General features: G+C 39.4%; 1 non-coding gene across 1 annotated transcript; it reads left to right on the top strand.

The window, feature by feature from the left end:
* Positions 1-5,141: 5,141 nt before the first annotated feature.
* On the top strand, positions 5,142-5,247 carry LOC127089530 (small nucleolar RNA R71). The gene has a single exon (XR_007791112.1). It is a non-coding gene; the product is annotated as a small nucleolar RNA R71 (small nucleolar RNA).
* The last annotated feature ends 4,171 nt before the right edge of the window (positions 5,248-9,418 follow it).

Here is a 9,418-nt window from a genome sequence, read left to right as displayed (position 1 = left end):
TCATGGGTATCGTCTTGGTTAGCCATTTTATCTGTAATATAGAAATGATTCAATAAGACCCAAGTAAGACAATGACCATATTCGTGAAGCTACACAAAAAACACATTCATATACCTTCCATTTCTCTCATGTTACAACAATCTAAACTCTCTTTTTTTTTCATCATTATTGAATACAAACTCACACACACCTACTACATACAAAAGACCAATGCAAACTTATGGTGTTTGGAACATGAACAAACTTGCATCCATAATCATCAAACTTCCAAGCACAAGCTCAAACACACTCCAAATGACATCAGTTTTCAATCAGAAATAAAAAAACCTTACAACAAGGTGCTCATGAACACCATATTGTGCTCGTTTGCCCTAAACAACATTAATCAACATAATGCACAAAATGTAAAACTCAGTTTAGAAAATGCCCTAATCAAACACCTGAAGAAAGTGAACGGTAACGATGGAGAAGAGAAATACCTTCAAGGTGACGGTAACGATGGAGAAGAAAGTGAACAGCGACGGTGGACGCAGATAACTCAGTGAACGTGAACGCAGCAGCAGAAAAAGGCGACGGCGACGACGACGGTGAGGGAGGGAGAACGAACGAAGGACGAGAGTAATCGCAGTAGAGAGTAATCGCAGTAGAGAGAAAACCCAGTTACGTAAACCGAATAACATATAGAGAGGGAAAATAAAGAGACATGCAGTATATATATTATAATTTTAATGTTTAATAAAGGGGACCTTAGAGGGTGCTTGTGTAAAAAAAGCGCCCTCTAAAGGGGGCCTAAGAGGGCGCTTCTAAAAGCGCTCTCTAAGGCTTTCCAAAAGCGCTTTATAAACTGGAAATGTACATGGACTTAGAGAGCGCTTTTTTAAAAGCGCCCTCTAAGGGTACCCTTAGAGGGCGCTTTCAAAAACGCGCCCTCTATTGGTGTCCCTCCATTTCCTCATTATTTTTTCGCTTCACTTTAGAGGGCGCTTTGTTACAAAAGCGCCCTCTAAAGTGCGCTGTCTATTCCTCCTTATTTTTCTCTTCACTTTAGAGTGCGCTTCTTTAAAAAAGCGCTCTCTAAGGCTTTCCAAAAGCGCCTTATAAACTGAAAATGTACATGGACTTAGATAGCGCTTTTTTAAAAGCGCCCTCTAAGGGTACCCTTAGAGGGTGCTTTCATAAACGCGCCCTCTATTGGTGTCCCTCCATTTCCTCATTATTTTTTCGCTTCACTTTAGAGGGTGCTTTGTTACAAAAGCGCCCTCTAAAGTGCGCTGTCTATTCCTCCTTATTTTTCTCTTCACTTTAGAGTGCGCTTCTTTAAGAAAGCGCCCTCTAAGGTGCGCTGTCTATTCTAGTTTTTGGCGTAGTGTATGGACATCACACCATAGTGTTGGCCAATAAAGACCAGCTTGAAGGATCTTAGCGTATGTCTTGGATGTGCTTGAATGTCCACCATAGGGTGAAGAGTGACAATGCTCTATGATATTTCTAACTTCTTCATCCGGGATGCAACGTCAAAAGATGTTATATGTTCCTCTTTTAAAAAGGAGTGGTTCGTCCCAATAGAAATGTCTTATATCTTTAAAGAACTTCTTCTTTTGTTGATAATTGAGGTCAGGTGGTATGGTATCAGCGGCTAGATAATTCACAAAATCAGCGTACCATGGTACTCTGCTAATTTCTGAAACTGTCCCAAAGTTATCTCTATCAGGTTCAAGGGGAACGGTATCTAACTTAGCTATCAATCTGTCATAGGTGAAATCATCATCTATAGGTAAATGGTCTGGCTTCAAATCCTCTAGTTTGGAAAGATGGTCAGCAACTACGTTTTCTGTTCCTTTTTTGTCTCGAATATCTAAGTCGAACTCTTGTAGAAAAAGGATCCATCTGAGTAATCTAGGTTTCACATCCTTTTTGCTTAGAAGGTAACTGAAAGCTGCATTGTCTATATAGACTATAATCTTAGATCCAACAAGATAAGACCTAAATTTATCAATTGCGAAAACTACAGCTAGGAGTTCCTTCTCTGTTGTTGTATAATTTAGTTGAGCGGCATCCAAGGTTCAACTAGCGTAATATATTACATGTAATTTATTATCTTTTCTTTTCCCTAAAATAGATCATATAGCGAAATCGCTAGCATCACACATTATTTCAAAGGGTTGAGTCCAATCCAGAGTTTGTAAAATGGGTGCTGAAATTAGTGCTTGTTTTAAACGATTAAAGGCTTCGATACGTTTTTCATCGAAAATGAATTCAACGTCTTTCATCAGAAGGCCAGTCAGGGGTTTTGTTATTTTAAAGAAATCTTTGACAAAGCGTTGGTAAAAACCGGCGTGTCCAAGAAAACTTCGGACTTCTCTAACAATCTTAGGAGGGTTAAGGTTTTCTATCACTTCTATCTTTGCTTTGTCGACCTCAATGCCTCTTTCAGATATTATATGTCCTAACACTATGCCTTCTTTAACCATAAAGTGACACTTCTCCCAGTTTAATACAAGGTTAACTTCTACGCATCTCTCTAGGATTTTCTCAAGATTATTGTGGCAATTCTCAAAGTCGAACCCACATACCGAGAAATCGTCCATAAATACTTCCATAATTCCATCGAGATAATCTGCGAAGATTGACATCAAACAACGTTGGAAACTAGCTGGCACATTACAGAGTCCAAAAGGCATTCGTCTGTAAGCAAACGTTCCGTAAGGACAAGTGAAAGTTTTTTCTCTTGATCCTCGGGGTGTATGGGTATTTGGAAAAATCCAGAATATCCATCCAGATAACAAAAGTAAGAGTGTCTGGCAAGACGCTCAAGAATTTGATCTATGAATGTAAGGGGGAAATGGTCTTTCCTAGTTGCCTTATTGAGTTTCCTATAGTCTATGCACATACGCCATCCGCCTTCTATACGTTTAGCTACATGCTCTCCCTTCTCGTTCTGCACGACTGTGATGCCTCCCTTTTTGGGTACCACATGTACAAGACTTACCCATTTACTATCGTAGATCTGATAGATTATACCAGATTCTAGCAGTTTAAGGACTTCCTTCTTTACCACCTCGCTCATTATAGGGTTGATTCTTCTCTGATGTTCTCTGGAAGGTTTTGAATCTTCCTCTAGCGAGATCCTGTGCATACACACGGATGGGCTTATACCTTTTAAATCAGAGATGTTGTATCCTAAGGTAGAGGGGTATCTTCGTAAAACATTCAAGATTTGGTTTGTCTCGTCTTGGTTTAAGGTGGCACTAAGTATTACTGGGCGGTTCATTTCTTTATCCAAAAACTCGTATCTCAGGTTCTTGGGCAGTTCCTTAAGTTCTTGAGCTGGTTTTTGAGAATTTGGTGAAAGGTCTGGAGTAAGATCCAAACATTTTTTAGTGTGAGGTTCCATTTCCACTAGCTCGTCATCCTTTTCATTCGGGTTTGAAAATGGTTCGATCACAGGTTCTTCTTGATCAAATTCCCTTATACATTCATCTATAATATCGATCGCGTAACATGCGTTTCCTATGATTGGTTCCATCAGGAACTTTGAAAGAATAAACTCTATCTTTTCATCCCCTACTTCGAAAGTTAACTTTCCTCTTTTAACATCTATTATAGCTCCGACTGTTGATAAGAATGGTCTACCTAAAAGGATAGGGATATCGTCGTCTTCCTTGATATCCATGACCACAAAGTCTGTTGGGATATAAAGTTGACCGATCCTAACTGGGATGTCTTCTAAAATGCCTACAGGGTACTTAACAAACCTATCGTCTAATTGGAGGGACATCTTAGCTGGTTGTAATTCTCCTAAGTTTAACCTTTTACACACAGCTAAGGGCATTAAACTCACACTAGCGCCTAAGTCTAGGAAAGATTTGTCGATCACATGACTCCCTAGAATGCAAGGTATAGAAAAACTCCCAGGGTCTTTCTCCTTCTTAGCAAGTTTATTCTCGGAAATAAAATTGCATTCTAACGCTTTGGGATCGTCAAGCCTACACTTGTTGGTTAAGATGTCTTCGAGAAATTTGGCGTAAGGTGGAATTTGGGTGATGGCTTCGGTGAAAGGAATCTCTACATGAAGCTTCTCTATTACTTTTATAAACTTTTGGTATTGGTTATTGATTTTGGTTTGTTTAAGTCTTTGCGGATATGGGATTGGTGGTTTGTACAGGGGTGGTGGTTTGTAAGTTTTATCCTTGGCTTCTCCTTCTTGGTCAGTTTGTTTTTCGGGTTCCACTGGTTCTTCTCCTTGGTTTGTAGGTATATTTTCTTTAGAAGCTTTAGACTCGCTCATTGCTGGGTTATGAGGCCCTTCGAAAGCGGTCCCACTTCATAATGAGATAGCGTTAGCTTGCCCTCGAGGGTTGAGTTGAGGATGTCCAGGGAATTGTCCTCCAGGTGTAGTTTGTGGGGCTTGGTTTTGTGCTACCTGTGAGATCTGGGTTTCAAGCATCTTGTTGTGAGTGATTATCTGATCAACCTTGGTCCCTAACTGCGTTATCAGTTTGTTTACGTGAATGTTCTGGTTTAGGAATTCTTTATTTTGCTGAGTCTGGCCTGATATAAAGTTCTCCATGATCTTCTCAAGGTTATACTTCTGGAGCACAACTTGCATAGGTTGATTTGATTTTTGGACTTGATAACCTTGTGGTCTCCGAGGTGCATAATTTTGGATAGGGTTCTGATTTTTATAGGAAAAATTCGGGTGATTCTTCCATCCAGGGTTGTAAGTGTTTGAAAATGGGTTACCTTGGGCGTAATTCACTTGGTTGGTGTTTAGGTCGTTCAAAAGGTTACATTCCGCCGATTCGTGTCCTTTAGATCCACAAAGTTCACACTCTGTGTGGACTACCGCTGCGGTGTTAGTGTTTGTAGAAATATGTTCGACCTTAAGGGCTAAAGCGTCCATTTTCTCCTGCATCATGTCTATAGAGCTTATCTCATGTATTCCACCTTGGGTCTCCTTTTTCTCTATTGATGCTCGTTCAGTTCCCCATTGGTAATGGTTTTGGGCCATATCCTCAATTAGGTCACAAGCTTCAGGGTAAGGTTTGTTCATCAGCACGCCACCAGCGTCAGCGTCGATGCTCATCTTTGTGTTATAATGGAGTCCATTGTAGAGGGTATGAACGATCAGCCATTGTTCTAGGCCATGGTGTGGGCAGACTCTAACAGCTCTTTATATCTCTCCCAAGCTTAAAAAAGTGATTCTCCTTGGTTTTGAGTAAATCTAGTTATTTGGTTTCGAAGAACAACAGTCTTACTGGGGGGAAAATATCTAGCAAGGAATACTCTCCTAAGGTCTTCCCAGGTAGTTATTGAATTAGCTGGAAGTGAATCTAACCATGAACATGCTTTATCCCTGAGGGAGAAAGGAAATAATCTTAAACGAATCGCATCAGGTGAAGCACCGTTGGATTTAAAGGTGTCAGCCAGTTGGATAAAGACTTTTAAATGTTGATTTGGGTTCTCAATAGCGAGACCCACGAATTGGTTTTGTTGCACTAATTGCAGTAAAGATGGTTTTAGTTCGAAATTGTTGGCAGGAATGAGGGGGTTTACTATACTAGAACTAGGTTCCTCGTCAGAGGGTTGGGCAAATTCCTTAAGAGGTCTTCGGTCGCGATTCTCGGCCATAACTTTCTTAAATTCAGATGAGTAAGAGGCGTGTACGAGTGTAACGTTCGGGTTCCGCTAAAGGATCTACTAAATTTCCGGTACTACGGGTTCTTCGCATGTACCGGCTAATAATGCCTTAGTCTAGGCGGTGTAACAACAGGGTACGAAATTTGACGAAGTTGGTCCTCAGCAACGGCGCCAAAAACTTGATCGCTCTATTCGCAGGTGCGCGAATCGCGTCAGAGTAATATAAAAGAATATCGATCCCACAGAGACCAAATCGTCAATCTATCGATTACTATTGTTACGATGTTTATCTAAGGCGGTACAAAAGAGATATTGATGTCGCAAAATAACAGTAAATAAAGGAAATAATAAATACAGTGCAGATAAAGACAGGTTTGAATGTATTTCACGTTAGTTAAAGAATGTTTCAATCGTCTAAATAGAACTACTTATGGGGCAATATTTTCTACTCTTGAAAAGAATCCATTTAACAGAAACTGTTTCTTTTGCGTATTCAGAACCGAGTTTACCCTTAAATTAAGGCCTTTTATTGTCACTAATCAAAGGAGCGCAGAACGCTAAAGTATTAAACTTATTTTTAAGAAATAAGACTCGTAAACTTAGTTGAAAAGTGATTTTGATTTGGAAAGTTTACCCAAATAGTTTCCTGATTTTAATTCTATCAACGCGTCCGAAAACAGTTTCAAAAATCGTTTTTCTTTAAAGTGATAAAAATTCCTAGTTAACTAAGCCAGGGTGTTTTCGCACTCCTTGAGTAGATAAAACTAACCAAGTTTGTTTCATAAAACTCGAATTAAAAATCAAAACAGCCTTTAAAGCATTTCTACAAATTCAATATGTGAAACATCTCTTTAACCGTGATCCTTAAATTCTAACCTTTGAAAGAATTAGCCAGACATGGTAATACAAACAAACACAATGATATTGATCATGATGAAAAGTTGTTTTAGAATGTAAGGCGTAAAGAATAAATAAAGCGTGTAAAATAATTAAAAAGAGCAATAAAGATAATGGTGAGAAATTTAAATAAAGTAAAGACAATGATAGGAATTAAATAAAGTAAAGCATGACAAGAAATTAAATAAAGTAAAGCATAGCAAGAAATTAAATAAAGTAAAGCATGACAAGTAAAATAAATAAAAGCGATTAAATTAGAACCTGCTTCAAACGGAAGCTTTAAATCTGGTACAAGGAAAATAAACCTTTGACTTTGAAGATAAATACGATAGCAAAATCAAAGTGCTCCAACTTAATTACACTACGGTGCGATAACCCCTCGATGTGACGGATTACCGCTTTTAGAGATAATAATATAGTCTTAGTGTTGTAAACTAAGTTGGATGATTTGGAAATGAACTAGAACGACCTATTTATAGATAAAAATCAGCAGCTTGTAAAGACCATGATGCCTTTCAACTTCTCCTTAGTGGGAACGTGAAATGCAAAGGTGGCGCCCGCCACCCCTTCATGGCACCCGCCATGTGTGTGAATGGGAAAGTTCATGGGATCGTGGCGGTTACCTCCTGATTGAGGGCTGATGTGTCATGGCTTCTCCTATAGCGGGCGCCATGCATAACGCCATGTGTACAACATTTGCCGAAAAACCATAATTTTTGGTCTTTTTGCTTCGTTTCTTCTAAAAAGGTCCTAAAAGAGGTAAATATCTGAAAACAACATAAAAGAGAGCATAACAGAAGCAAAACGATAATAAAGACCTAATATACATGTGAAATCCGAGTCAAAAACGCGGTGTGATTCAGTGTGATCAGATTACACTGAGTACAATTTTAGAACCCAAAGTACGAATACAAGAGAAAATTAAACTAATCATCCTAAGGATCCCTTAGAAACGGTATCAGATGATCTGGGTGCGGGCGCATACTTCCTTCGGATGCGTCGAATCTTGGACTCAAATGACGTCTTCATCTGATCCTTCTCAAGGACGAGCTGATCAATAATCTTCTTCCAAGCACCAGAAGGTTGAGGCATGCTAGAGGTGGATAGGCCCTCTGGCTCTCTCTGTTTCTTCACTGCTCGGTCTTTAAGAATCTCAATAAGCACATCTTTGTCTTTCGACTCAAGCTGCACCTCTTCATGCTTTTGGCTAAAAGCATGGAACCGCTTTTCCCGCATGTTTCTCTCTTGCTTCATCTTGGCGAGTGCGTCTTCCAACTCCTCTATATCTTGGTTAGGGAGAGTTGATGCCTCAGCCACAACCAAAGACATAGGTCTTTCATAGGCGTATGACATCTTTAGCTCCAAAGCTCTCTTCTTCACCTAAATAGTGTAAGCTTCCAAAGCTACACAGTTGCACGGACCAAGCTCGGATCTTCCTTTCCTATGAAACTTATGCAAAACATGTATCATCCTCTTCTTCAAATGTTAGGGATCTCTACCCTCTTGATAAACAAACATTCTAACTGAGGGTTATTAGGTTTATCTCTCAAGGGGAACCCAAGTTGACGACGAGCCAAAGCAGAGTTCTAGTTGATTCCTCCTTGTGTACCAATGAGAGGCACATTAGAGAATTCACCACAATTATCAATAATGTCCAGGCTACCCAATGCAGAATCATACCAAACAATGTCATCCTTAGTGAGATACATAAGTCTCTGAGACCACCGTAGACATTTCTTATTCTCCAGGAAACCAGACGTCTGAGGCAAGTGCGAAATAAACCACTTGTATAGAATAGGAACACAACACACAATAGTTCGACCACCTTTAGAATTTCTCAAATGCGAAGAGAAATACATATCACCCAACAGAGTAGGAATAGGATTCCCAATCAATAAAGTTCTAATGGAGTTAACATCAATAAAACCGTTAATGTTAGGGAACAAAGCTAGACCATAGATGAGCAATACAAAGATGGCTTCAAAAGCATCCATACTAACATCTTGAGCAAAGACAATAGCTTTACTAATGAGGAACTCAGAATTCAACCCAAGAATACCTCCTTTCTTCACCAAATGAGCATCAATCTCATATTTCTTCAGATGAAGAGCTTCGGCTATGATATGAGATCTGGGAATCTCCTCCAATCCACTAAAATGTACCTTGTCAGATACGGGTATTCCCAAGAGATGGGCATACTCCTCTTACGTAGGCATAAGCTGATAATTAGGAAAAGTGAAGCACCGGTAGAGAGGATCATAAAACTGAACCAACACACTCAGAAGTCCTTCAACCACATCAGTAGATAATACAAACAAAAGCTTCCCATAACGTTGCTTGAAATCCAAGGGATCCAATACAAAGGATGAAAACTTCCTTATCTCTTTCAAATCAGGACATCTGAAACCATACTTCTTAGTGTTCCTTCGTCCACAATCCATGGTCTAAAAATATTTACAAATAAGATCTCAGTTCCTTGAAATTTATTTTTCTATGATGAATGTTATGATGTGCATGTATGCATGAATGCAACAACCACAAACAAGGGATACACACAAGGCAAACACAAACAAAGGTCAAGGGATGGATCAAGTCGTCATCAAGATCAATCATCCATTTTGGTGGATTATGGTTTTCACCTTATCAACACCCAAGTTCCATTGATCTTTACAAGACTTGATCGGATCAACCAAGAATCAAAGGGTTTGTTGTGAGTCACGAGCATGGAGCCAGGTTAAGAACCATCCCAAAGGAGTGTACTAAGGATAAAAACCTGTAAATCATGTTCTATCAAAGTTCCCAGAGTCTTAATCCCATCTATCAGATATTACAGGTTAGGATGACTGACTCGTCAACCCATAATATTCTCAAGAGAGTCTCG

The sequence above is a fragment of the Lathyrus oleraceus genome, chromosome 5 (genome assembly GCF_024323335.1).
Source record: "Lathyrus oleraceus cultivar Zhongwan6 chromosome 5, CAAS_Psat_ZW6_1.0, whole genome shotgun sequence".
NCBI classification, from domain to species: domain Eukaryota; kingdom Viridiplantae; phylum Streptophyta; class Magnoliopsida; order Fabales; family Fabaceae; genus Lathyrus; species Lathyrus oleraceus.
Note: the sequence above shows the minus strand (reverse complement) of the source record. Positions and strands in the feature narration are given on the sequence as shown.